Genomic DNA, 27924 nt, shown 5'->3' on the forward strand with positions numbered 1-27924 from the left:
TCAGTCCCAGAGTGGGGAAAACATTGGAATTTATGAAGTCTATCTAGTCCAATACAATCCAGTGCAGTGTCGGATTTGCTTGAGCTTTGAATTTTGATGAAAAGTTTGCCATTTGAGGAGGACAAAAGTCCTTATTAAGGAGGTGTGCCTTGCTGTTTCTCCTGCAGCTTTTTTTTTTTATAATAGATTTTTATTGATTTTACAACATATATTAAAACACAATACAACTAACAATTAACGACACATAAACAAACAAACATATAAACACATATAATTTCTTAACCTCTCTTTCTTGAACCTTGTTTCAACGACTTCCCCATACCTCCCTTTTCTGCATCCCTGTTTTAAACTTTTCCAGCAACCCCTAATTTCAGTACTTATAATTCAGTTTCTAATCTTTTTCCTCTTACCCAATTATTTATCACTGCAATTCCGTTTTACATTACCCATGACATTTTAGCACTCATTAATTTTACAACAGTTCTTAAGATAAACTTTAAATTTCTTCCAATCTTCTTCCACCGTCTCTTTCCCTTGGTCACGGATTCTGCCAGTCATCTCAGCCAGTCCCATATAGTCAATCACCTTCGTCTGCCACTCTTCCAGCGTGGGTAGTTCTTGTGTCTGTTTCTCCTGCAGCTTTTTCCCTATCTGCTGCTGTTATAGTACCACTTTTCTTTTTTTACTTCAGCAAACTTCATTACAGTGGTACCTTGGGTTACATACGCTTCAGGTTACATACACTTCAGGTTACAGACTCCGCTAACCCAGAAATAGGCTTCAGGTTAAGAACTTTGCTTCAGGATGAGAACAGAAATTGTGCAGCGGCGGCACAGCGGCAACAGGAGGCCCCATTAGCTAAAGTGGTGCTTCAGGTTAAGAACAGTTTCAGGTTAAGTACGGACCTCTGGAACAAATTAAGTACTTAACCTGAGGTACCACTGTACTCTATTGAAGGCACAGGCAAACTTGTCCCTCCAGATGTTTTGGGACTACAACTCCCATCATCCCTGACCACTGGTCCTGTTAGCTAGGGGTGATGGGAGTTGTAGTCCCAAAACATCTGGAGGGCTGAGTTGCCTATGCCCGCTCTATTGCACCAGATAATAGGATGAATTATCTACCTACATTATGCAAATATTCAGCTTTTTTTTTTTTTAAAGATTCATCTCTGATAATATTCTGAAAAAAAGTTCAGCTCCTCAGCTCATGCAAAAGGTCCTAGATTCAATTGTTGGCAACTCTAGATAGGGTTGAGGTGCCTGGGGGCCACACATGCCAGGGCATACTTGCCAGGAATCCCTGAGTGGTTTTGGAGGGCTAGAATGGGGTGTTTCTGTGTGTATAAACCTCTGACTATTCTGTGGTTAGAATACAACCTTCTGTATAAAGGTGAGAGTCCTGTGTGTTTCTCACACAATCATATGGTGTATATACAATACAGAACTATCTGACTCAGTATAAGAAAGCTTCCTGTGTTATAGTGACCGCATAGTGAATCCATGAATGATGCTGCATCTAGCTGGTGGCATCAGTAAATAAAACATTTTGGGTGCGCAAAATCATTCAGTTTTGCTTCCATGGTGATGTCATTTGGGGAAGAACTGAAATGCGCCTCCAGTTTAAAAGGCCTTATTCACAAGATGCAAACTTGTGGGGCAAACTTACCAGCAATGGTCAGTTTAGTAAGTCATGAACTGGATGGACACAGAGGAGGAACTAGCTGAAGGACCCCCAAGGGAAGAAGGCTCAGAGCCTGGGGAGTGATGATGGGGCAACGATGAGTGGTCAGACTGGGAAGAGGAGGTGTCAGAAGCTGAAGGGTTTAACAGGGTTCAGTGAGTTGGGAAAGTCTGTGGCAGAGAAAAGTCCAGAATCAGAGGCAGAAGCTGAAGTAGGTGAGTGGGAAGAGGGAGGTCAAGAGGCAGAGATGAGTCTGGCTAGTGAAGAGTCATGGGTGTCTCCTCCCCACTGCTGCATCAAGCTCTCCTCCCTCCCTCACTCCCAGAACGAGGAGAGGTATGAAACAGGAGGGGCAAAGGCTGGCTGCACAGAGGTGCAGTCTCTGATCGCTTGCAAGAAACCCTGGAGAGGAAGAAACATAGATGGCTATGGGGAACTGGGGACTTTTAGTCTCAGCGACTGATTTCATGGAGTAAGACCAACAGGGCCTGAAACTCAACCAAGTCTGTGAAGATCGTGTTTCGCTAATAACAACTTAAAACTTTGAACTGTGTGATTTACTGATCAGTTTGCTCGGTAACAAGTGGCAACTGTGCTTCCGATTACTGACAGGCACTATTTATTCCCAACAGAGCACTGCTGTCACTTGGATTGCTTCATGGGAGATGGAAAGAAGATACAGTCCCAACCAAGGAGGAGTGGCAGATCAAATTAATGCTGAGATGGCAAAACTTACTGGAAGAATAAGAAAGAATTTTCAACAAAGAATGGGGAAGATTTGTGGATTATCTGGGGGGGGGGAATGTAAACAACTAAGTTCATTAGCAGGACTAACTTAAAACAAGTAGTTAAATATATTTATTAAGGAAAACATTGGGGGTAATTAATAAATGGACTTAAGGGAAGATGCAGTATTGAAAATGTAAAGATAATAAACCATAGAAGGGAGGGAGGTCAAACTGTGTATTCTGACTGGAAAATTTATTTAACTTGTATAAGTCTCTAAAATTTCAAACATTGAATATATATATATATATCCCCAAAAATGGATTGTTTCAAGACAACACTTTGTGATGATGGTACACAATTTTTATGATGCCAGATCACAGTGTTTCCGCTCTTGACTTTTAACTTTGTTGGGGGAAAGGAATTGCATCAAAATTAGAGCAGAATTGCCTTTACTTTCTGGACAACAGATGTGGTGGTGGCAAAATAAAGAAAGAAACAATGTGGAGGAAATTTTGTAAAAACCTACCCTGCACTAGGTTTTGGCTTAGCCCTAATTTAAACAAATTGATGAACAGTTTCAGTTGTTTTGTTTCCATTTAGCTGAGGTGAATTAGAGTAAGTGTCTGTAGCACCATATGAAGCGCCCTTTGGTTCAATTCTTTACCATGCTTCTTCTAATGCAAAATAAAGGTATTCTCCAAATAATCAATCACTCGCCTTCTCTTTCATAAAAAAAACAACCCCCCCTTTCCTAGCACTCATTCTGAAATTTTCCATGGAGCTAGTGCTTTTTCAAAAAAGTACATGTGCATGTGTTCCTGTTTCTGTTTAGTTGGCACTTCACAGTGTAAATTTAACTTGGGAAAAGTATCATTAGGATTAATATAAAAGCTAAAATCAAAACAAAGACCAACAGGCTAGAGAAGTTGGCTAAAGCGTATTCAGCTTTGTTTTTTTTTTATGTAACAGGTGTGCATTTAATGAGACTAATGCAGCTAAATGGGAAATCTAAAAAACAACAACCCAGCAAGTAAATGGAGGAAGCTTTAAAACAAAAGTTTTATGCTACATTATCTCCTCCTGTTTGCCGCTTCTCTGTTCCAACAGACGATTAGAAAACATAAAACAATAAACCAGCCATGTGTGGCTTGACATGTCAGTGGCAATCATCCCATTACCATCAAAACCCCAAGACATTTGTGCATAATCTACTCATTAGCATTTTTTATGGGAAACAAACAAGTGGAAATCACTTCCATTTCTGTGCCTCAGCAAGTGGCATGTAAAAAGCAAGCAAGTTTACAGGCTTACTCAAATGTAATTACATTCCTCTCACATGTTGAGTATGGGGCATAGATACAGTAAATACCAATTCCAGGGTTTCATATCAAGGTCAGCAGTCCCTGTTGAATAGGCAGGCCTACCCAAAAGGCTGGGACTCAGCTACACTGGCAAAGAAAAAGCGCTTTACAACTTTGATGGCAGAAAGTGAGGAGGAATTAAAGAACCTCTTAATGAGGGTGAAAGAAGAGAGCGCAAACTATGGTCTGAAGCTCAACATAAAAAACCCTAAAATGGTGGCCACTGGTCCCATCACCTCCTGGCAAACAGAAGAGGAAGAAATGGAGGCAGTGAGAGATTTTATTTTATTGGGCTCCATGATCACTGCAGATGATGACAGCAGTCACAAAATTAAAAGACGCCTGCTTCTTGGGAGAAAGGCGATGACAAACCTAGACAGCATCTTAAAAAGCAGAGACATCACCTTGCCAACAAAGGTCCGTATAGTAAAAGCTATGGTTTTCCCAGTAGAGATGTACGGAAGTGAGGGCTGGACCATAAAGAAGGTTGATCACCGAAGAATTGATGCTTTTAAATTATGGTGCTGAAGGAGACTCTTGAGAGTCCCATGGACTGCAAGAAGATCAAACCTATCCATTCTTAAAGAAATCAGCCCTGAATGCTCACTGGAAGGACAGATCCTGAAGCTGAGGCTCCAATACTTTGGCCACCTCATGAGAAGAGAAGACTGCTTGGGAAAGACCCTGATGTTGGGAAAGATTGAGGGCACAAGGAGAAGGGGATGACGGAGGACGAGATGGTTGGACAGTGTTCTCGAAGCTACCAACATGAGTTTGACCAGGGAATCTTCTAGTTTCAAACAGTCACTGTTAATTTTTGGATCCCTGTACCACACTTGAATCTGCGCCTGAATGAGCTTCTCCATAGTCGTACAGTCTACAGCACGGAGGCGACTTTTGCATATAAGCCACAAATTCTCAGTGGAATTCCCTGGCCAATCAAGTACCTGTATTTGCTGCTCTGTCATGAATTCCTTCACCACTTTCGATGTGTGACAGGGGGCTAGGTCCTACTGCAATATCCCAGTACTGCCAGGATACCTCTTTTCCAGCTGTGGAATAACTCTCTTTCGTAGAACCTCAATCTACTGTGGCGAGTGCATCATCCCTTCTATTTTCTGCAGGCTTCTGACACCATAATGATCAACTGACTTTTCATGTTTGTTTTGAGTACAGGATTACGAGTAAGATAGAACACATGCTTTGTTTCAATTAATTTGCACAAGGGTGTAGGTATTTGCATTCCCTCCCACCACTGATTAAGTTAGTTGTGCCATAGTGTTCTGTGGGTGTATCCAAAGCTATTCCACATAAGTCACCACTTTGTAGGACAGGTGCCTAACAACACATTGCCCCCTTCCCCCTACTGCAACAAGACCCTGCAACCAGGGACCCCTGGGCTAAATCAGTCTGCCTCCATCCTACCACCTTAACCCAATTGCTAGGCCATGGTGATTCAAAGTAGGGCTGCCATATGTCTGGAATTTCCCAGATATTACTGGGATTTCAAAGGTGGAATTGACATGGGGGGGGGGATTTCCGAAAAGTGCCGCTTTGTCCTGGATCTTAGGCAAGTCAATATAAATATAATGTCGGGGTTTTTAAAATATATATGGTAACCCTAATTCAACCCAACTTATCCCTCACCACCTATTCAAAACAGCCCACACCCCTTCTTCGCACACACAAAAACCCACCAATGAAAGTTGTTCCTTGCTGATGAGGTCAGATTATGTGTTTTCCAGTAGGTTTCAACTCCTCAGTCTCTAATTTTACTAATTAAAAATTGGCTGTACTATAGATTCACAGTATAGTGGGACGCCATGACAGTATTTCACCCCATCATTCCAGCATATTGTTCTCGTGAATACATAATTTCCAGCACAGCATCCAACCAATTAACATTGCTGGCAGCAATTTTGTATATAATTTGCAGTCCGGCAATAATGCTTAAATAAAATACAAACTAAGCAGGCCAAGTGGACAGCATTTAGTGGAGGATGCAGCCGCGTGGAATGTGAAATTCAATTCAAGACTGTCAGGATTGCCTGCTGTTACCTCCTCCTTGTGTATGGAAGGTGCCCTTTGGCAACATAAGAATCCACACACTGAGAATGAGCTTGCTGTTGTTTCAGTCTTGATTTCAATTTTAGATGCAGACATTTGTTTTTGATTTGGTTTTCAATATTCTCAATGGCAGTGGTACAGAACCTCTGGTTCACAGAGCCATTTTCCCCAAACCAGGCTCATCTATCCCTCACCTGACAACAGGTGGGGTAGGTATAAAGACTGGTGCTTATAGCAAGCCCTGATCTGCAGCTGTTTGTAATCCATATTTCGTTGCTCATGAAATCTGAAATCAAACCGGGAGTGGGGGATACAACATTTTCTATCCAGCCAGCTTGCAAAGGAAGAAACTTCACCTGGCATCATGGTGATGTTAGGTGGTTAAGTGGAAGGAAGGTCTGGCCCAGTGGCCCAATCCAGTTCCCCACTCTTTGTCTAGGAAAACAATCCCAACCCTTTTCCAGCTGCCTCTCTGATCCTTTCCCATCCCCAATAATTAACACCTGCTAATTCCTCAGTAGGAAAATCACTGTCAGGTCAGAAAGCAGGCTGACACAATAGAGAGAGATGCTATCACTGGCGGTCAGAAAGAGTGATAGGAATGAAACATGCAGGCAAAATGAGGGTGCTTGCAATGGCAGTATGATTCGGGAAGCAGACCCCGGAGGGGGAAATCAGCAAAGTATTTTGTATCCAAATTAGCACACTGGAGCTCAAAGCAACAGTCATTCATGGTAAAGATTCTACAGTGCTCCACCTGTGTATTGCCAAACTGTGGCCCCAGCTCTGTGCATAGCTGTCAACTTTTTCCTTTTTTTAAGGGAAATTCCCTTATTCCAAATAGGATTCCTCGCAAGAAAAGGGAAAAGTTGACAGCTATGGCTCTGTGGCAGGATTTCTTTAGTGTGCTTGCAATACAAGTTGCCCAGCAGGGATGCTAATCCTTGTAATTCCTGCTTTACCCCCTCCTGCCCCTACCCTCTGACTTAAAATTGCTGCAGACTTTACATCCCAGACCTTCCAAGGGCAGGCAGCTGTGACATAATAGTTAAATGGAAATTAAATCTTGCTTGCTTTCTATTTAGTTTTAGTTAATGCAATAGCCAAAATCAAATTGACTAATTCCATTTTCATCATTGTATTAACTAAAATTAAATGCACATCTCTAGTCTGTAAGGATGTAGCTCCATCAAAGCAAAATAAGTACTGACTGTGATAATGGGCACAGCTTCCTGGGAAACTGAGCTTTAAATGATATTTCTGCACCTTTGTGGTTGATAGGACTAGCCTGTAATCAGATGGATTTTATCAGGGCTCTCCAATCCTGGTGCTCTGAGGGAAGGATGTTGAAGGAAGGAACCAGTTTTGTTCTTCATTGTTTCTTGTTCTTTGCTAGTCTTGCCTCTTAAGAGCAGCAGTGTTAAAAAATCTACTAGAGTTAGTTGGAAGTTTTACTTTTGCCTGGGATTCAAGGCGGCTCACAGATAAAAATAAGAACATAAAAAACCATTAAAGAAGAATTAAACATAGATAGAAGCAAAACTACACACACACACACACACACACACACACTTTTTTTAAAAAAAATCTATTTAAACTATACAAATAATTTCAAAAAAAACAACAAAAAACAAAAAACATTATGGCACAAGCATTTTCATCGAAAGCTGTCAGTTCCCCAAAGCCTGTTGGAGCAAGACTGGTGGAAGGACAACAAGGAGGGAACCAGCTTCTCTAGGGAGGATGTTCCAAATCTGGCGGCAGCCACTAAGCAGGCCCTCTGCCTCATCCCTACCAAGTGTGCCTTTGAGGGTTGCAGGGTTGAGAGAAGAGCCTGTCCCGAAGATCTCAAAATCCAGGCAGGTTCAATGAGGTACTACAGTCTTTCAGATAGCTTGGACCTAAGCCATAGAAGGCTTTATAGGTCCTATAACATGTGGACGATTCTTTGGCATATCTATAGAGGTCCCTCAGCAAACAAATCAACATGCAAAGCATTCCCTCAAGCTGGAAAGTCTGTTAACCAACTAGGCTACAGGAGCACAATCACAGCAATATTGCATATGTTTATCAGTACTTCTGAGCACCAACATTACTATTTTACTATGTATAAAACCTTTCCGAGTATATATTCTGATTAAATGCCAAATTCCTTTTGTCGCTGAATAGTTTCTCTAGTAAATATGCTCCAGAGGATATGACAGAAGAGTGATTTCCCTGGTGGTAGCACCCAAATACAATCCTTCCTTAGTTCATATTCCCTTTCAGATAAAGTAACTTGAGTTATTTTAAGATTTCTCTAATGGCACATTAGCACTTCCAGGGATTCCCCAAGGTCCCAATTTACTGTTTAAGTAAAGCACTCTCAAATGCACACATGCCTCCATATCATTTCCATCTGACGACTTTGCAAACCAGCGGCATAATTCCTTTCAGCCAATCCATTCCTTCAGAAATAAATACAAACTCTTGCACCAAGGCAATTTTCTTGAGAAACTTTCTGGTATAAACTTCACTTTAAAAGAAATAAAAGTAAGATAACAATGGTAATGGGTACACCTACTGTAATTTATTTATTGTGAACTGCCTGCCTGTTTTTAAACTGTCATGTGGATGTATTAATGGCCCAAGCCAAAAATGAGATGGGGAAATTGTTCCTGGACTGTAAAAGATAAAGGACTCCTGGATGGTTAAATCCAGTTAAAGGCGACTGTGGGGTTGTGGCGCTCATCTCGCTTTCAGGCCGAGGGAGCCAGTGTTTGCCTACAGACAGCTTTCCAGGTCATGTGGCCAGCATGACTAAACTGCTTCTGGAGCAACGGAACACTGTCATGGAAACTAGAACACATGGAAACGCTGTTTACCAGCTTGCCACAGCGGTACCTATTAATCTACTTGCACTGACGTGCTTTCAAACTGCTAGGCTGGCAGGAGCTGGGACAGAGCAATGGGAGCTCACCCCGTCGTGGAGATTCAAACCGTCCAAGAGGCTCAGTGGTTTAGACCACAGCGCCACCTGCATCCTATGTGGACTGTACCACATGAGGCTCCAGGAGATTTTACAAAAAAATAAAATAAAAATATGCCAGTTTCTCTCCCCCCCCCCCCGTATTTTTGGGAGGAGGCAGGCTTCCCCAGTGTCCAAAAAAATCAGGGGGTGGAAGAAGGCCAAGCACAGAGTCAAGCATAGCTCAGCTTCATTGAGCAGCTCCTTCTCCTGACACAAAGGATGGCAGAAGCAGCCCCCTGCCAGGATGACCATTTCACAGAGTTTCTCCAGGGGTAGAAGAAATTCTCCAACTGTTTCAGGGATGGGGCTCACCATTAGTAGTGGGAACAGCAAAGTAATAAATGTTGGAAATGTAAAGAAAAAGAGGGAACATTTTACCACATGTGGTGGGAATGCAAAAAGGTGAAATGCTTCTGGGAGATGATATATAATAAGTTGAAAAAAATGTTGAAATATACATTTATAAAGAAACTAGAAGCATTTTTACTGGGTATTGTTGGGAGTGATATAAATAGAAAAGAATGTAAGCTCTTTTTATATGCAATAACAGCAGCAAGAATATTATTGGCCCAAAAATGAGAGCAAGAAAAATTACCGATGATTGAAGAATGGAGGATGAAGTTAATGGACCATGCAGAACTAGATAAACTAACAGGAAGAATTCGAAACCGGTGGGACCAGAAATTCACGGAAGACTGGAGTAAATTTACAGACTCTTTGAAAAGTGTTTGTGAAGATCAGACGATGTTTGTAGGTTTGCAAGAAGCTCTGTGAGGAGTATTATTGGAAGTATTGCAATAATAGATAAGGAGAAGGATAATTTGTTAAGAGACTTAAAGACAATATAAAGTTAAGAAATGTATAAGAAGTGGATAAAACGGTGGATTATCAGAGGTGCTGATGGAAGTCTAAAAGGATTATATAAGTGATAAGTTTCGTGGTACATTATATAATTTATATGTTAAAATCAATAAAAAATCATTATTTTAAAAAAAGTAGTGGGAACAGCACAGCTTCTGAAGGGGAGGGGTGAACAAAAGACAAATCTCAGAAAATTTCTCAGGATTTTGTCCCCAGAGAAACTTTGATTCCACTGTAGCCAACAGAAGCACCCGACAAAAGCAGCAGAAGGCATCCACAGCCATAGGGAAGGCTGCATCACCAAGTGATCTGACTTATGTTGTCATTAAAGTTAAAACCTACTTATTGCCTTTTATGACTGCAAAGAAGATGAGCTGCCACAGTGGCAAACGGCAGGGAGCTTGGGTATTATTATGATTATCCATGTGCAGCTCAGAGTCCCTAAGAAACAAATAATGTCGAGCTAGTCATTTTACGCGGCTCGGATTCCATGCAAAACAGGTAAAATTTACATCAAGTGCATAAAAATGCTTTGGAAAGAAGGCAGGAGCCATAATTCAGCCCTCTGCCTGCCCCGCAAGGAAGGGAATGAGATAGAGAGGGAACATTCTTTTTCAAGCTGCACATAATTGGAATTCTCTGGCCACAAGAGACAAGTTTGTGGAATCCAGCCATGATAACTAAATGGCAACTTTGTGTTTGGAGGCAACATACTGCCGATGACCAGACACAGGGAGCAAATAATATGGGAGAATCATTGTCTTCATCTTTAAAATCAAAATGTGTAGGCTCAGCTCAGTGGTCTCAGATGTAGGTCATAAAGGGTAGCACATAAGGCAGGTGGGGTGCTTAGTTTCATCATAATAATAATAATAATAATAATAATAATAATAATAATAATAATTTTATTATTCATACCCCATCCATCTGGCTGGGTTTCCCCAGCCACTCTGGGCAGCTTCCAAAACATATAAAAACATAGTAAGATGTCAAACATTAAAAACTTCATGATACAGTGCTGCCTTCAGATGTGTTCTAAAAGTTGTGTGGTTGCTCATCTCCTTGACAACTGATGGGAGGCATTCCACAGGGTGGGCACCACTGCTGAGAAGGCCCTCTGCCTGCTTTCCTGTAACTTCACATCCAGCAATGAGGGAACCACCAGAAGCCCCTTGGAGGTGGACCTCAGTGTCCGGGCTGAATGATGGAGGTAGAGACACTCCTTCAGGTATACTGGGCTGAGGCCAATTATGGCTTTAAAGGTCAGGACCAACACTTAGAAATGTGCTCAGAAATGTACTGGGAGCTAGTGAAGATCCTTTAGGACCACTGTTATGTGGTCCTGGCAGCCACTCCCATTCACCAGTCTAGCTGCCACATTCTGAATCAGTTGTAATTTCTGAGTCACCTTCAAAGAGCATGTTGCAATAGTCCGAGCAGGAGATAACCAAAGCATGTACCTTTCTGGCAAGACAGTGCGCAGCAGGTAGCTGGGTCTCAGCTGGCGTACCAGATGGAGCTGGTAGACAGCTGTCCTGGACACAAATTGACCTGCGACTCAAGAAAATCTGGTTTATGGAACTCTCCCCAAGCTCCCTTGTTTGGTCTCTTTTGCACCCAGTTTTGGCCTTGGAGTCGTGGCACCTGATCTGTGTTGGGGGTGACTCCCCAGCACAGGGTCAGTCCCGCTGGGTTCCTGTCACCAGTATGTGGGCTGCCTGATGCTGAATAGATGCCCAGTGCCTTAGCGAAAGCTACATCTTACCTGTAATCAATAAAGTTGTTGCCTAATTCAACCCAATACCAATCTCCTGTGCTCATTTTCTCACTCCTCCCTGCACTGGCCACAGACATCATGTTCCTGTGGTGGCAATCAAAGATATCTTTGAGAGCCTTCCACCATTGAAAATCTTGAATTAAAAGGTGGCATATAAGCAATAAATAAACAACTCTGTGATGGCCAGCATTCTGTAAGTCTCAACTGCCCAGTGAGTCAAGTATTATGACGAATGTTACCTGCTCACAAATTCTCCTCTGAATTTCTAAAATTGCAAGACCATGACAACATTAAACATGGGTGGTGTGTGTTCATGATTGGGTCTTCAAGCTGTTAGAGCCACTGCCACACAGGAGGTTTTTTAAATGCCAACACACAGCAAGGGATTGTCTGTTTCCATAGTATTTTTCTTGTGATTCCCCACTGCGTTTGAGCAAAATCTGTCCAGCGTTAGCATTTCATGTTCAGGCTGTTTATCCACAAAAATGGATTTGATTTTTTTTTCTTCATGCAGAGCTGAATCATTCTTGAGAATCACATGTGAATTATTATTTGCCATCGGCTCAATTAAGCATCAGCTTCTGTATCCAGTTCTCTATTTAGTGATTATATTCTGAAACATGCTGGCAACAATAAGCACGCAGCTTTCATGTTTCAGAAGGAGCAAAGCACATATATTGGTGATACTCCTTTTCCCCATCTCAGAAAGCTGACGTTGTATGCTCTGCACCCCAATGTGTGCAAAACAGAGAGTCTCATTGACACCTAGCCAATGTATGTGATGCTATTTGTTGTATTTTTCAGGAAGTTCTTGTCCTTGAAAGTATTAATGCTGATGTTTTTTCCCTTTTTTCCGAAAGACACCATCAGAATTATGGATATTTCCTCCTTTTTTCAGAGTCTGGTGTCCTTTGAGGAGATTATATCTTAAAAATGATTCTGACATAACAGATGTATCAGTCTCCTCCAAAATCCCCACTCAATATAGCTCCAAGCACGTTGGGATTGTCTGCTAACCACTGTCTTGTATTTCCTTCTGTTTTTATTTTGCCATGTTTAGCACACAGCTTTCTTCGAGATGTTGACACTTTTGCTAAATGTATCCTTCAAAGAGACAAGCTGAGATATGCCTGCTTTCCCCCCCTTTCTTTTTTAAAAAGAACAACCCAAGAGAATATTGCAGGTTGTCCAGAATTTGACCATGCTTACTCACTGGTGCTATAAGGGCTGTTTCAAGTGTGAATATGTATATAAATCCAGAATGCCCCTGGAGACTAGTCAGATGAGGGTCAAATTCACATGCTTTTATTTCCACATCTCCTGTGCAATGTTGATACAAAATTGACACACATTCAAAAACACATTAATAGAAATCTCCTTGAATAAAAACTAGTCTCTACAGTTGGTGAATTCTCACACGCGTATTTTGGGAGGAGGATGGCAGAGAGAAAGAAGTCCTACAATTCGAAGAAGAAGAAGAAGAAGAAGAAGAAGAAGAAGAAGAAGAAGAAGAAGAAGAAGAAGAAGAAGAAGAAGAATTTATTATTTATACCCCGCCCATCTGGCTGGGCTTCCCCAGCCACTCTCAGGATGAAGGTAACAGTTAAGGAGCGGGGAAAGGTGGGTTAACAACAGGCTATTCTAAGCTGCATTTCCAAGAACACAGTATTGTTTTGCAGTCTCTTTGCTCATGTGTTGAGGAATATTTTTCTGCTCTGCTTCATGAAAAAATAAACATTTTAGTGTGAATAAAACATACTGCGGCACTATGGAGATAAGTAACTTTCACTAACTTCTGAAAAGAATGTACAAACAACAAAGGAAGTTTTCTTTCTTCCAGAAGATGTGTTCTTGTGTGTGTGCGTGCTTGCACAAAACCACCTCCCTCACTGAAAAAAATACCCCAACCCCTGTCCTCTGACATCTTAATAAACCCCTTATCAGCTTCCAAGTTCTTTTAAAAAACAATTAGCTACTAATTGCAGATGGTATAAGAAAAGTTCGCACCTTATACTTAAAACAGAAGGCTGCCACCCCCAAACTTGATGATTCATACAAATGAATATGTGAAATTTAACTCCCTTCTTCAACTGCTTTTGACCTTTATTGCCCTTTTAGGAGTTTCAGATGTATGAATGCATTTTAAGGCACCAGTTTTGAACACTGCATATCCACACACGAAAATCATTCATAAACTAGAAAAGGGGGGAGGAACCCTTGTGCTTTTATTTTTGTACAGGAAATCCTTTTGGCATTATAGTATTATATCTACTATACATAGCCAGACTGTACTGCAACTGCCAGTGCCTACAGCATGGGAAATTAATGGGAAGTGAGGGAAATTACGATACAAACAAATGATTTTGACTGCTTTTCAAATGCAGTCTGCATCCTTCAATCCAACTGTGGACAGCTGATCCAAATTTACTAATAAATGTAAAAAAAAAGAAAAATAAAAAGCAGCCTCCAGGCAGACAGCTGGTTCACAGAATGACTCTGTACATTTTTTTAAAGAAAACCCCTGTATTTACATCGAGACTATTCATTTCAGCAGCCAAAGACTACCACAATGCCAGTGCATAATGAAAAAAGGTTATTCTTTAATGCCAACCTCAGTCAAAGAATATTTGCATCATTGTGCACAGAAATATGCATATGTATGACAGGTGGTCACCCAAGGATCAATCACCAAAAACAACCACTATTTACCTCAGCATTAATACTATTTATTTCTTTAAAATTAGTAGGAAGCGCCCAGATCGGGGATTTGTAAAAACCCACAGTACCGTGATATTTAAACGCACAATGCAATCTGTAAGTTTGGACTCATTACACCCAAAAAATGGGCGGTCACACCACAGTCAAATTTCAGCCCACCGTCTTGAATCAAAATGGTGCCCAGCACCCAAAAGTCAGTGAAGACTGCTGCCTGCACTTTAAGCAACCCTCATGTTGAGTTTGGTGGTAATATCTCAAGAGGTGTCCAAATCTATTCCAAATAAGTCACATCAAAGTCATATTTAAGTCCACCATCTTGATTTAAAATGGCCCCCAGTATTCAGTGACAAAGTCTGTTGCTCCCACCTTGGGAACCCTTCTGCCAAGTTTTGTGATTAGACCTTGAGAAACAGCTGAACCTATGTAAAAAAAATAGAAAAAGAAAAAGTGCCTGCCAGCTTCCCTAGTTTATCTTAATAAAATGGAAAGATAATTGCTTCATATTGGGTGATACTTTATATTTCATTGTACCCGTACATTGCCTAGATATTTTATATAAGGGAGTAGCCTATAAATATTTTAATAATCAAATAGGACAAATAAATATGGGTGAAGATGGTCCTTTAGACAAGCTTCCTCCAAACTATTTAGGGTTTTCACCATTATCGCCAACTAGAATCATGGATATATATCAAGGTCAGCCGTTATCCTACACAGTCAGATCAGAAGTACATTGCATGCTATTACTATGGGGGGGGGGAGGAATTTAATATTACATTCCATATTTTAATAATCTTCCAATAAGTTGTGAATCTTAATATAGACTCTGATTAACAAATGCCTTATAGAAAAGACTTCATTCCCCTTACTATATATTGTGACAGTGCAGAAATAAGGATACCCAGATCCATCGCTGAGGGTAATGCGAACTGCTCAATTTTGTGCTTCTTCCCTATTTGACATTTTGTTGTTTTGTGCTGGGTTCCAGTCCCCGATACCTCTAGTTAAAGATAGCATAGCTGATAAAGACCACCACATGACTGATCATTGAAAAATCTGCTAACAGTCAAAGTAGGTGGTTCTGAGGCAGATGGACCAATGGTCTGAGTCACTGGAAAAGCAGCTTCATATAAGGAAGTGAAGGGAAAGTAAGGAAGAGGGATTATGTTTGGTCCTTTTTCACAGCAACATGGGGAACATTTCACAGGCATACAGAAAATCTTAGCAGATGGAAAAGCAGGAGCAGGGTATTTAATTTGTATTAATAGCACAGATTTAGACATCTTTGTAATGTTTACAAAAGCAGACAGAACGTCTCTTGGAGCTATGAGTAATGCTTAATATCCTTGAAGTGATACATTGATCAGGATGCAATAATGAGATTTTATTCTGTCTTTAAAAAAAAATGAAATAAACAAAAAAAAAACCTTGTCCGTGTTGGGAGCAGATCCTCCCCTTGGACCTGGGAAATTACAACTGAAGATTATGGGGTTACCATAATGAAGGTGATGGGACGGAAAATAAGGTTCCCCCCCAAAATTCGCAGCACTGTTGATTCCCACTGCTCTAAGAACATCAGCTCAAAATATTTCAGCTTTGGTACAGCACAGTAATCCATAGGAAATCAATCCAATATTATTCAGAGCCCAGTTGCTTTATTAATCACGGTAATCTTACTCCGATAATAATTTTAAGCAAAAGAAAACATTTCAATAATTGTTTCTGTACTTAAGATAATAAGAGTCATCAGTTCATTTTCTTAGCAGAACATATGGCCATTTTGTGAACTAAATGCCTTGTTATCACTACAGGAAAATGAGGCATTATGCCATATGAAGCTAAATTAAACATGCAATGCAAATACAACATTGTGAGTTTTATTTAACTAAGCTTTATTCAGAGAAGACCCATTGAAGTTAATGGGTCTAGCTTAGCCACAATTGTCCCTTTCAATGGGTTTAAGCAGAATACAGCTTAGTTGACTACCATGCTGCATGCATCGCCATTATTCTATAGGCTTTTCACTGGTGTGATATTCTTAATAAAGAATGCCTCACATCTCCATTTTCGTCAGTCTTCATTGGGCTCTTTTGAGGGGCTGGGTCTGTCTACTTTGGGGCTCTTTGTTTTGTGTTTGTCAGTTTACTGATCTGAACTTCTCCATAGCTCACTGGATGTGAGGGCGATCTGGCTGCGACATCTGTCACCCCATTGATCGCCGTGGTTGATTCGGCTGATCTGGCTGGCTAGGCGGGTGTCCCCTTCCTCCCTCACCGCTCCATGTGCATCCCTCCCGAAGCTGCGTGCTCAGTGGAAGAGGACGACATCCCAGATAGAAGGAGTGTACCGTTCTTCGGTCAAGGTTATACGATAACTGCGCTCCCCTGCTAGAACCTCCAAACAAGCTCCATAGCTCACTATTTTGATTTCAAATCTGCCAGCAGTCAGCCATCTGAGCTTACAATTATTAGGAGGAAGTGGTGATGAAGATATCAAAGGAATTCTGAGGAAAGAATTTGAGGCTTGAGAAATTAGGTGTTGAAAGTGACAACTGAAGGAGCAGCTAAATTATTTTCTTCTAGGCTCACTGTGCAAAGCAGTTTTAGCTGAGTGTCTCCAAGGACTGATATGTTGGAGAACTGGAGCCTTTATGGCCTGTATAAAGTGATTATGATCCTGGGCTGCATAACTGGATTGGGTCACCTCTCTGCCCTCCCCCCATTATATATAGTGGTGAAGCATGAGCACTGTTCCAGAGTATTTTTCATTCTCATGTATATTATATCTATTCAAAAAAAGTTTGGTTAATGAAGAAATTTCTACTCACGAGTGTTGAACTAATTGACTGATGAAGAATTCAACAAACAGTAGTTGTTATCCGGAAACACTGTTCAGCAGGGTTCAGAGTTGGACATCAGAATCGGACATTTGCTGATTATACAAAGCTTCACAGTTTGCTCTCTGCTGGGTAAAGTCTGGCACCGTGATTCATTTAAGGACTTTCAGAGACTTCAGTTTGTTAGTTTTGATGTTCTGAATTAGTCCATAAAGTTTTTCACATTGTAATTGTTTCTGGCCATCGTGTTGCTTTTGATATTGCTGACTTCCCCCATTCTATACAGTGGTGAAGTTACCTGCTCCTGCACCGGGAGTGGTGTACATCTGGGGGAGTGGCTGGCGCGCATCCCAGGGGGTGTGATGCACCGCTCGTGGGGGCGTATCTCAGGGCTGCGCAGCAAGCAGTGCATGTCCCTGGGTGTGTGCAGCACATGGCGCACATCCCAGGGGTGCACAGCGAGCGCCAAGTGTCCCGGGGCGGGTGTGGTGGCACCCCCCCATGGCACCCAGGGCGGCCTGCCGCCCCCACCCCCACCGTCGTCCAACAGTGATTATATATGCTATAAGGACTTCCCAGTGTGGATTGATATATGTATACAGTATTAGAATTTATCATTACAACTTTAGTTTGTTCTATGTGAATTAGTATTCAATCAATTTTATAAGATTATTTCAATCTCGGTAAGTTTTGCATTTTTTGGTTGAAAGTGTGTGATGAAAACAAAGCAAAAAGTCTGAGATTGTAGGCCATGAAATAACTTTAAGCTTCATACATCCAGACCCACAGAGACACACCTGAAATGCATGGCCAGGCAAGGTAGGAATTCCTGTCCCTCTTCTCTGAGTGTCTTATTCTTGCAGTAAAGACGGCTTGGTGATACATCATTTCAATTAAACATTCTAAATGTCACTCACTGGTAGCTCCCCGCACTTTACCCACCTTTGAAGTCTCATTCATTCAGAATGTCTGACAAGGTTGTGCAGTGAAACATGGAAAGAACAGGAGACTGTGTGCCAGAAATGAATGAGAAGACGTTAACCCTCACACTGCCATCCAATTTCTAAAAAGGTTCATCTTTTCCCCTTTTTTAAAAATTGGTTTCATGGGCATTTTATTTGGGGGTGGGGTGGGGGTTTGTATGGGGATGGTTTACTGTTCTATGAATGAGCAAGGGACCAGACTACTTAAGACCACAGTCAACAAAATTGCCCATTGCCATACAGCTAGAAAGATGTAAGCCACCCTCCCCCTTTGAGAAATGTTGCTAATATTACTTATTGGTGAGGAACAACAACAACAAAAATGTAATGAGTTTTTGCTGCTACTGATAAACACCAGAAGACTTAACAACAAGTAGACCCAAACCCATAGTCAGCAACAAGATGACTATAAAACAAAGAGTTGGGGGGGGAATGTTTAAAATAACCTTTTCTTTAAAAAACCAAAATAAAACCCCAGAAGCCTTCCTTTTAGGAATTCTAGGTGCCGAAATCCCAAGGGAGCAGAAAAGACTGTTTATGTATGCAACCACGGCTGCACGGATGTCACTGTCCCAGAGATGGAAAGAAGATAAAGTCCCTACCAGAGAAGAATGGCAGATCAAGTTGATGGATTATGCCGAAACGGCTAAAATGACTGGAAGAATCAGAAATCAGGAAGACCAAAATTTTAATAAGAAATGGGGGGAATTTATAATTGATCTTAAAAACCATTGTAAACAGTTAAAATTGTTAGTAGGATTGAAATAACACTTGTAGTTTAATGGTGAATTTTGGACACAATGGAGAGGTAAAAGATATGGATTATTATAAAAGATGCAGGAGGAGAGGATTAACAATAGAACCTACAAAGGGGAGGAGGGAAGTCCAGGATATTCTCTGGAATCTCATTTCTATGTTGTATGTTGGATATAGGACTGTAAAATTTAAATCTGAAAAACCAGAAAGAGAGAGAGCCTCCAGGGCAGTGGCGGAGGTGGGGGGAGCTTTCTCCATCCTGGGAAGGCAGGGAACATCAAGGGCTGAGACTGTTCCACAAGCTGCATGTGCCTACCTGACCTGTTGGATGCGTTGTGGAATGAGGCCTTCAGGATCTCCAGCCAGCAGTTTTCAACCTGAGTAGCTGTGCAATGTAGCTCAGGATCTAAATTAGACCATATCCCTCTATAGGACAGAATGATCAGGAGCCTTTGCATGCTATCCACATACAAAGATCCAGATTGCAGCCTATTATCTGAAATTAAATATTATGCAAGTTGTGGAACAGATCAATATCACTGGTTTTTAAAGGCCTAGATATCAGCGTTTTCAAAAACCACTCCAATGTTTGAACACCAACACTGGACAGCTACTTGCCACAGCAACCCATCATTAATCTAGCTAATTCCTAGACATTTATACCAGTTAAACAAATGAAACCTCTACCCACAGCAGAGGTGATCCTCCTGGACACTGTCAGCAGTCCCAGTGAGAACAAGAGCTATGCCAGCTCTTCCATCACAAGTCCATTGTGAAGTCATGTGTGAGTGAAGTCACAGCCATGCTGAAGATAAAGCATTGTCTACCTCTGTAGCTCTGCCTTATCTTTGCATAGGGGTCGTGGTCTTGTGACTCCCAAGGGCAAATACAGTGAGACAGTAGGAAAAGGGAGCGAAGATGAAACTCACAAGCTCAGAATGCCCAGTGATGAAAAGAAGAAGTATTGAGGCAAGAGGGGAACCTCCAATTGCTTCTGGTATGTTTTTGAGAACAATTCAAGGTGCTTCTGCTCACATTTAAAGCTCAATATGGCTTAGCGCCCAGGAAAATGAAGTTACACATTCTCACTTCCACTTACTGAAGTCATATTTGGAGTTGGTGACCAGAGAGAGCCATCTCAGTGGTGTTACCTTGCCTGTGGACTTCTCTCCTGGTGCCAACATTATTGTGTGTTTTTTGGCATCAGGCAAAGGTGTATTTAGTCTCTCAGACTCATTTATTATTGAAATTTTTACATACTGCTCTTCCATAAAGCTTCAGGATAAAATATAAATAATGTTAAATAAGTAAGAAAATAGAAAGCAGGATTTTATTTTATCAGTCCTGAACCTACTGCCCGCTGCTTAGCTGTACTGAGCGATCCCAAGTTATAGTTATGGGTGAGGAGGAAGAGAATCAGCTATCATACCAAGTAGAGTACACGATGGCTCAGCAGACAGACCTGCAGTGAACCCTTGTTCATGAGTCCAGAAAGATCTTTATTTAATAAGAGGTGACTGTCGGCTGTCATTTCATGAAGAGAAAACTGTCATGTGAATCAGACTTTAAAGAATGGGAAAGATGGCTGGAAACAGACAAAAGATTTTGAGAGAGTTGAAGGCAATATGACAGATGCTCTGTTACCCTTAGGATATACAGGCTTTTTCTTAGCTCACTCTTGTCTCTCATCAAATAAATTTTGAAACTGGCAAACCTTTGTTACCACTGGTGATAGTGGGATAAAGTTGTGTACAAGAGGCAATGATTTATGTCTCAATACAACCTTCAGTTATTTTGGGGAGGGGTGTTCTTCCTTCTCCTGATTTGGTGCACCTTATTTAGAGTTAATTCCTACAAACAAGATTTCAAAACCTGTTGGAATATATTCTCGCCTTAAAACAACTTACAGCTCCATCATTGAGAGCATACTCAAAGCATGTTTTGCTCAAGGTGATTTCATTTCCCCCAATTAACATGACACTTTTGATTCTGCGTGGAGAAAGAATGGGGTATACTCATTCAGAGAAAAATTGCTTCCTACCATGTTGCTTACTCAAGTGGGAATTTCTATTACCCTGAGCAATGGGGAGGAGATCCTTAATTTTTAATATGTCTGTAAAATAAATTCAGATTGTTTCCTTAACAGAAATGTCAATTTCAATAGCCAAAAGATCTCTTCAAGAAGGTGGGGTGCTTTTTTGAAGTGTACATTGAACCACCAGCATTAAGATTGGTATCTTTGAGAGGAGAAATAGCTATTTTAGTGAAAGGATCCATATTTTCGTATTTGAAATATTCATCTGTTCCGCAAATGCAAGATACAGCATTTTAGCAGCAAGCATAGTTTATTTACTCCCTTCCATCTTTAAAGATATTCATCTTTTTATATGTGAGCTCCCCTCTCTATGCTATTTGATTCGGCTGTTGAAAATTATCCTGATTTACAGTGAATTTTGTACCATAGAGTTCCATAGTGACTTATTTCCTGATTGGAGCCTGTTCTGGACAGACACAGTGAAAGGGCCAAATCCAAATTGTTTTATTGCTTAGCAAAAGACCATCCTCAGTCCTACAGCGGTACAATGGAAATTGTGATATCACTCAAAATAAGAATAACATAATCCATTGCAATAGCAGTAAAAGAGAAAGTAGGCTAGCATCAGACCCAGCTGAGAATAAGCCCGACCCTGTAAACTCTTAGATTTGGTTGAGTAGCTATTTAGTTAATAAAGTGTTTTTTTCTTAATTGACCTATTGCCTTCAGAAAACACAGTTTGATTACCTCCTGGCTGATTTAAAGCTTAAGAGTAATCAAGGTTTCAAGGCTACATAATCAAAGGCTTGGTATCAAAAGGCACTAGAAACTGAGTCACTGAATAGCAGTAGATTCAAGCTGGACCAAAAGTTGTTCAAACAAAACATCACTGTCTTATTGAATTAATTTCTACATGATAGTGGTGGTCACTAGTTAAGCCTGCTTTTTAAAAAAGGATTAAACAAATCTCTGGAGAACATAGGTCTATTAATAAACCATTAGCCATGACACATGAGGCCTGCAACAAAACGTTGCAGTGGATCCCATCTCCTAACACCAGTGTTTGTGTTTAATTGAGCTGGAATCACTGCCAGATTTGAGGCCACGGGGCAGGTGCTTTAAATATGAGGTGGTCAAGGGCGGCTTCACTGTCACCCCCCCCCCACCACTCCTCCTTCCTCATTCCCTTGCTAAATTTGAAATTTTGTTGCTGCTGTAGCTGTTGATATGACATTAGCATGGGCACTCTCCCCTGCAGTCTGAGGAATGGAGGAGTCCCCATCTTAGAACAGGGAATTCTGGGTGAGTTGGCCCAGGAGAGTGATGGTGCTCCTGCTGTTCTTGCCTCAGCGCAACGGCAGTAGTGGAGGGACTCTCCACAACCACATCACCCAGAATGCATCACTCTAAGGGAGGGTCTGGCTAGCAATCACCACCTGGCTTTACTCTTGGGGGGGGGGGCAATAGCGAAATGGAATAATCATCCGTGCAACAGTACCATTTTCTGATATATGTCCTTGGTAAATCACTGCCCCCACATCCAATCCTTATTATGATGGCGGTTTGTGCCATGACAGCTCATGGTCTGGTGACACTATCTTCTCCCGCAGTGGTTTTCAAACTTTTATTCTGGGCCACACTTTCAGAATAAAAATTTTTATTAATTAGAAATACATTGGAAAACAAAAATATCTCAGCTAGGATTGTTGTTAGTATCATTTGATGTTCTTGCTCTCATTTTGAAAATAAATCTATCCATATTCTTTAAAGACAGAGATAGAGATTAAATAGATAGATGATAGATAGATAGATATGGAAATGTTTAAATGTTTCTTTGATTGTCCTCGAATCTTCCTGCCTCTCTTGCTATCCTCTCCTGCCACACCAGTGAGGCACACCACATCCTTTGAGAACCATTGTCCTACTGGTTGGGATTTCTTCTTCTTCTTCTTTGGCGATCACTCATAGCTGAGTAAGATTGTCTTCCATATACACAGTTTTAACAATGTGTCTGTAAGTGACTGTGGAGGCCAATTTCGGAGCCACACGTCCTTCCACAGTGGGGACATTGATTTCCGGGCAAGAGTTGATCACGGTGTGGATTTGCCAGGCGTGCCTTCCTCTTAGTTGGGATTTACTGCACAAGCAGTAAATGGTGCTTTGCTTTAAGTGCACTTCTGTATTTCAGGCACCAGGAACAATGGCAGCTGCTAATGTACACAACAGACAATGGAGGAAAGGCAGCATGAAGCCTTGGCTTCCTGCTCTTGATTTTGGTGATTTTATAAGAACACCTTGCAATGGTGTTACATTGGAGGGACAGTGTCAGACAAGTGCTCTGTCAGTACCAACTAAGCCCATCAGTCAGGTTAGAACAGCTGTCCAGTTAACCTCATTTAGGCTCAACATTTTACTGCTCAAAATTTCAGCTTAGCCCTAGTGTCAAAGACCAAGGCAGGACCTCGAATTGTGAAATATTGTAGGTTTGGCTGACTTTCCATTCAGCAGAGTTTCTATATCCTCCCTTCATTTTTATCATGGAACTTTAAAGGTATTCCCCAATCCCTGCAGGATAACAGCTAATTATTTCAATAAAGAATCACATTTCATTATAATGCTGTTTTCTGCAAGATTCAGATAATTCTCAAAAGCCAAGGCAGTGCAAATATAGAAAGATCGTGTAAATTCAAGGAAAAATACATACCAGAATCCCATGATGTACCGAGTCCACAATTTCTGTAATGAACCCCAAGTTTATTTCAGTGAACTTGAATCTATGCCTGACCAGAATCTCCATGTGAATGAAGTGGCATAACCATACAAATTGCCTTAATAAGCATTGTCAAAGCAGCAAAAAGGCTCAATGTGAAGGATGAAGATAAGAGATGCTCACTCAGATTTAAATAAGAGCTGGGCTCTGAGTCAGTGAGCCTCAGAGTTCCTTTCATGCAGCTGAATGCAAGTTTTGATAATGGAATATTAGTCATTTAGGGAGACACTATTCTCTGTTGTATGGCCCATGCTGCCATTTATATGAGACACCTGAAGTCAGCCTTTCTCAACCTGTGGATCCCCAGATGTTGTTGAACTACAACTCCCATCAGCCCTAGCTAGCAAGGCAGAGCTCAGGGATGATGGGAGTTGTAGTCCAACAACATCTGGGGACCCACAGGTTGAGAACCACTGATCTAAGTAGAAGTGCAGTCAGCTGAGAAAGTATGGGCATTCTAAATGAAATATGAAGCATGAACTTACCCAAAGTGATTGTTCTATTGATTTGAATGCAGACGTTTTCCATATTGCTCTATTTCTGTCTACGTTGGTTGCATTGGGCCCAATTTAAGGTGCTACTGTTAGTGTGTAAAGCCCTAAATAACTTAGGATTTGGGTATTTTGTGGTAAAGTTCAACCCTGAGCTCAACTGAGGGGGCTTCATTTGCAGGCCTGCTGGTGAAAACCATGGTTTGGATACTCTGGATCTCCTCCTAGACTAGGCATGTCCAGCCACAAAGATGTTGACTTTCTGTCACATAGTGAAGACTTCCCCCATTTTTTTGGGGGGGGGGGTGAACTGATTAGTCTACTGTGGCCTTTAGATTGCCTATTTTATTGCATTCATTAGAGTATATTATATTACCCCAATAATCTTAATAGCATTGGGGGTTTTAATGTATGTATTGTTTGATTATGACTGGAAGCCACTTTTGGACCTTTTGTTAAAAAGCATGGAAAAGTAAAATATTTTATCCAATGCTGAATGTGTGGAGTTTCATGGATCCACCCCCCTGCCAGATTCTGAGGCTGGAGACAAGGGGAAAATTCTGTTCTTAATGCCGAATGATGGCACAATAAATCAATCAATGGAAAAGAAGTCTGAATTATTATTATTATTATTATTATTATTATTATTATTATTATTATTATTATAAAAAACTATAAAAAATATTTACAGGTATTTCGGGAAAGAATTATGGGACAAAGCAATTCCTTACAACCTTTCAAATGGCTACGCTGAATATCTAGTACAGAATACAACTAGTACCCCCTAGTAGCTGGTATTCTGCTCAACATATCAATGATTTTTTTCATTGACCTTGACTCCTGTTTCTGTGGCCACTTTGCTGAGAGTTGACTGTAAGTGCTCACTGTTTCATTCAATTACAGCTTTAAATTGGTGATTAGCCAATTAATCCTCACAGAACCTGGAGGGATTCAAGTGTTATTGAAATCTGCAAAGTGTTTTTGAAGATATCAAAGAAAATTCAAGTGCAGCATCCTCAACGTGAGTAAGACCATTACAATAATGAACTTATTTGAAGGGCAATCCACAATAACAGCTGCTGAGAAACGAAGCCATTTTACATAAAGAAACACACATTGTGTTGGCTTCATGGAATCCTATGTCAGCTTTAAATATAGAATGTGCAAACCAGGTCATACATTTTTGCAAAACAGAACACTGCATATATTTATGCAGCAGTTCAGAAGTAGTCAGAAATTATTTTAATATGATAGCCTTAACTCTAGACACTTCAATCCAGTAACTGTTTTGTTCAATATTTTTGGTGTTTCAGTAGCCAACAAAAAAGATGGGTGACTATTACAATCAACTTTAAGTTTTAAAGAAAAGAGGAAATTCAGCGGATCATACTTTTAAGTCAAGTGGGTAGGACTTGTGCCTTTTACATATGTATATACTTGAATGAGCACTTTAGGTGTTGGTTTATTGCTGTTTTTATATTTGAGTATTTTGAATGTAGAGTTTGGTTTGGGGGATTAATTTATTTTGGTATGTACTTCAATTTAAGGAGTGATGGGGTCTGTTGGGACATGTTTCTACACCAAGTCAGAAGCGTGTGGGATTCTTATCCAAGAGATGCTGTTTGCAGATGAAGCATTGCCAATAGCATACTCCGAGGAATCTCTACGGAGACACATCAATCTTTGCCCAAGCTTGATTGGAGTTTGGCCTTACCACCAGTCTCACAAAGACCAGCATCCTGGGTCTAGACGTCATCGGCACTCCATGCGTCAGCACTGGTTACCACATGTTTGAAGTAATAGACAATTTTGTCTTCCTCTCCATCAATGCTGAGCTGGACTAGCTTCTTCGCAAGGCAACTACAGCAATGGCTTGCCTCTCCAAAACGGTATGGAATAATGTGATGCTAATGTTCAATATGGGATGTGGGTGGCGCTGTGGGTTAAATCACAGAGCCTAGGACTTGCCAATCAGAAGGTCAGCGGTTCAAATCCCCATGATGGGGTGAGCTCCTGTTGCTCGGTCCCTGCTCCTGCCAACCTAGCAGTTCAAAAGCACGTCAAAGTGCAAGTAGATAAATAGGTACCGCTCTGGTGGGAAGGTAAACGGCGTTTCTGTGCGCTGCTCTGGTTTGCCAGAAGCGGCTTAATTATGCTGGCCACATGACCCGGAAGCTGTAAGCCGGCTCCCTCGGCGAGATGAGCGCCGTGACCCCAGAGTCGACCACGACTGGACCTAATGGTCAGGGGCCCCTTTACCTTAATGTTCAATACCAAGATGAAGGTCTACCAGGCTTGTGTGTTGAGCACGCTGCTTTGTGGAAGTGAGTCATGGCCAACTTACACCCTCCAGGAGTGACATCTCAATGCCTTACATATGTGCTGTGTGTGGAAGATTTTGGGCATCACATGGCAGGACAGAGTCTCAAACAAAGATGTGCTCTCCCAAGGTCACATTCCCAGCATGCTTTCACTTCTGTCTCAGGGACATCTACACTGGCTTGGTCATATACACGGAATGGAAGGTGGAAGGGTCCCCAAGGACATGTTCTATGGCAGGCATAGGCAAACTTGGCCCTCCAGATGTTTTGGGACTACAGCGCCCATCATCCCTGACCACTGGTCCTATTAGCTAGGGATGATGGGAGTTGTAGTCCAAAAACATCTGGAGGGCCGAGTTTGCCTATGCCTGCTTTATGGGGAGCTGGTTTCAGGCACTAAGCCTATTGGCAGACTAAATCTGCATTACAAATGTGCCTGCAAACATGACATGAAGGCTGGCAGTATTAACCTGCCATTTGGGAATCCCGTTAGACGATTGTGGTGCTTGGAAACAGACACACATTATTTGACTGGAGAACTGCACTGCAAAATTCAAAGAAGAGCAAATCTGAAGGATGGCTGTGTTTCAAAAAGTGCAAGTTAATTAGATTCACCTTTAAATGTGAACAATATCTAATTTCTTCCCCATCTCAAGTGGTGAGGTGCAGGTTTCTGTGTCTCCTGCTACCATGTGATAAACTTTTAATGTGACCCAAAGCATGTGCACTCCAAGTCGGCCCTGACTATACAAGCAAAAAAATAAAAATAAAAGTTGGATGGTACTCATTTGTAAAGTCTAATCACACAGTGATTTAGTAGTGGTGATTGCTTCAGATTGCACATTAATGGTGGCTGGATCAATGCTTCCAAGGACCAGTGTTGAACTTTCTCTTTGCTAGCTTGGTGTGAGAGATATCCAGAATGCCTTTGTGAAATCTCATTGTTATTATCTCTTTTTTGCTCTTCTCAGAATAATCTGGATGCTTCCTTCCAAAGAGGAAAGTCAAATTTACATTGAACTTGCTTTCTACGTAAAAAGTCTCCCCCCCCCCACCAGCAGTCCCCGAGTCACAACAGAACATCCACTGCTGATCAAAGTTTCATCTACTATGTCCAAACTACCGTCAATATCACTGGAAGGTTTGGGTTGAACTTTCCTATTTCATAGGAATGTGTAACAATGTGGGTGGTGGTGAAACATCATTGCCAATTACCACCAGGATATTCTGTATGCTAGACACAGATAACTCCCAAAGTTATACTTTGAGCCTAATGACCTTGGATTCCTGCAAAAAGGCACTTGTAAGAAATGGTATAAAGTGGTGGTGATGCATACAGCATGTAATTGGAAGTCTCCAAAGCAACCATACAGATAGCAGGGGTTAATAAAGTTTGGGACACTCTGCTTTATGTGCAAACTTAAGCAAACAATGAAATCAAATTGTTTTACAAAATAAATATGGCACCAAGATTCTCTGTTTGTTTTCCTGCCTTTAAGATGCTGATCAAATTCCAGTTACAGATG

General features: G+C 41.2%; 1 protein-coding gene and 1 long non-coding RNA gene across 3 annotated transcripts in view; one reads left to right on the forward strand and one right to left on the reverse strand.

Annotated features, from left to right (window-relative positions):
* Positions 1 to 27924, reverse strand: part of NRG3 (neuregulin 3) — a 577425-nt gene that overhangs the window by 120660 nt on the left and 428841 nt on the right. The gene's annotated exons all lie outside the window — the stretch shown is intronic.
* Positions 24786 to 27870, forward strand: LOC310762999. Its single transcript, XR_014548346.1, has 3 exons — positions 24786 to 25098; positions 25625 to 25966; positions 27370 to 27870. It is a non-coding gene; the product is annotated as an uncharacterized lncRNA (long non-coding RNA).

This window comes from Podarcis filfolensis, assembly GCF_964270895.1.
Source record: "Podarcis filfolensis genome assembly, chromosome: 5".
In the NCBI taxonomy this organism is placed as follows: domain Eukaryota; kingdom Metazoa; phylum Chordata; class Lepidosauria; order Squamata; family Lacertidae; genus Podarcis; species Podarcis filfolensis.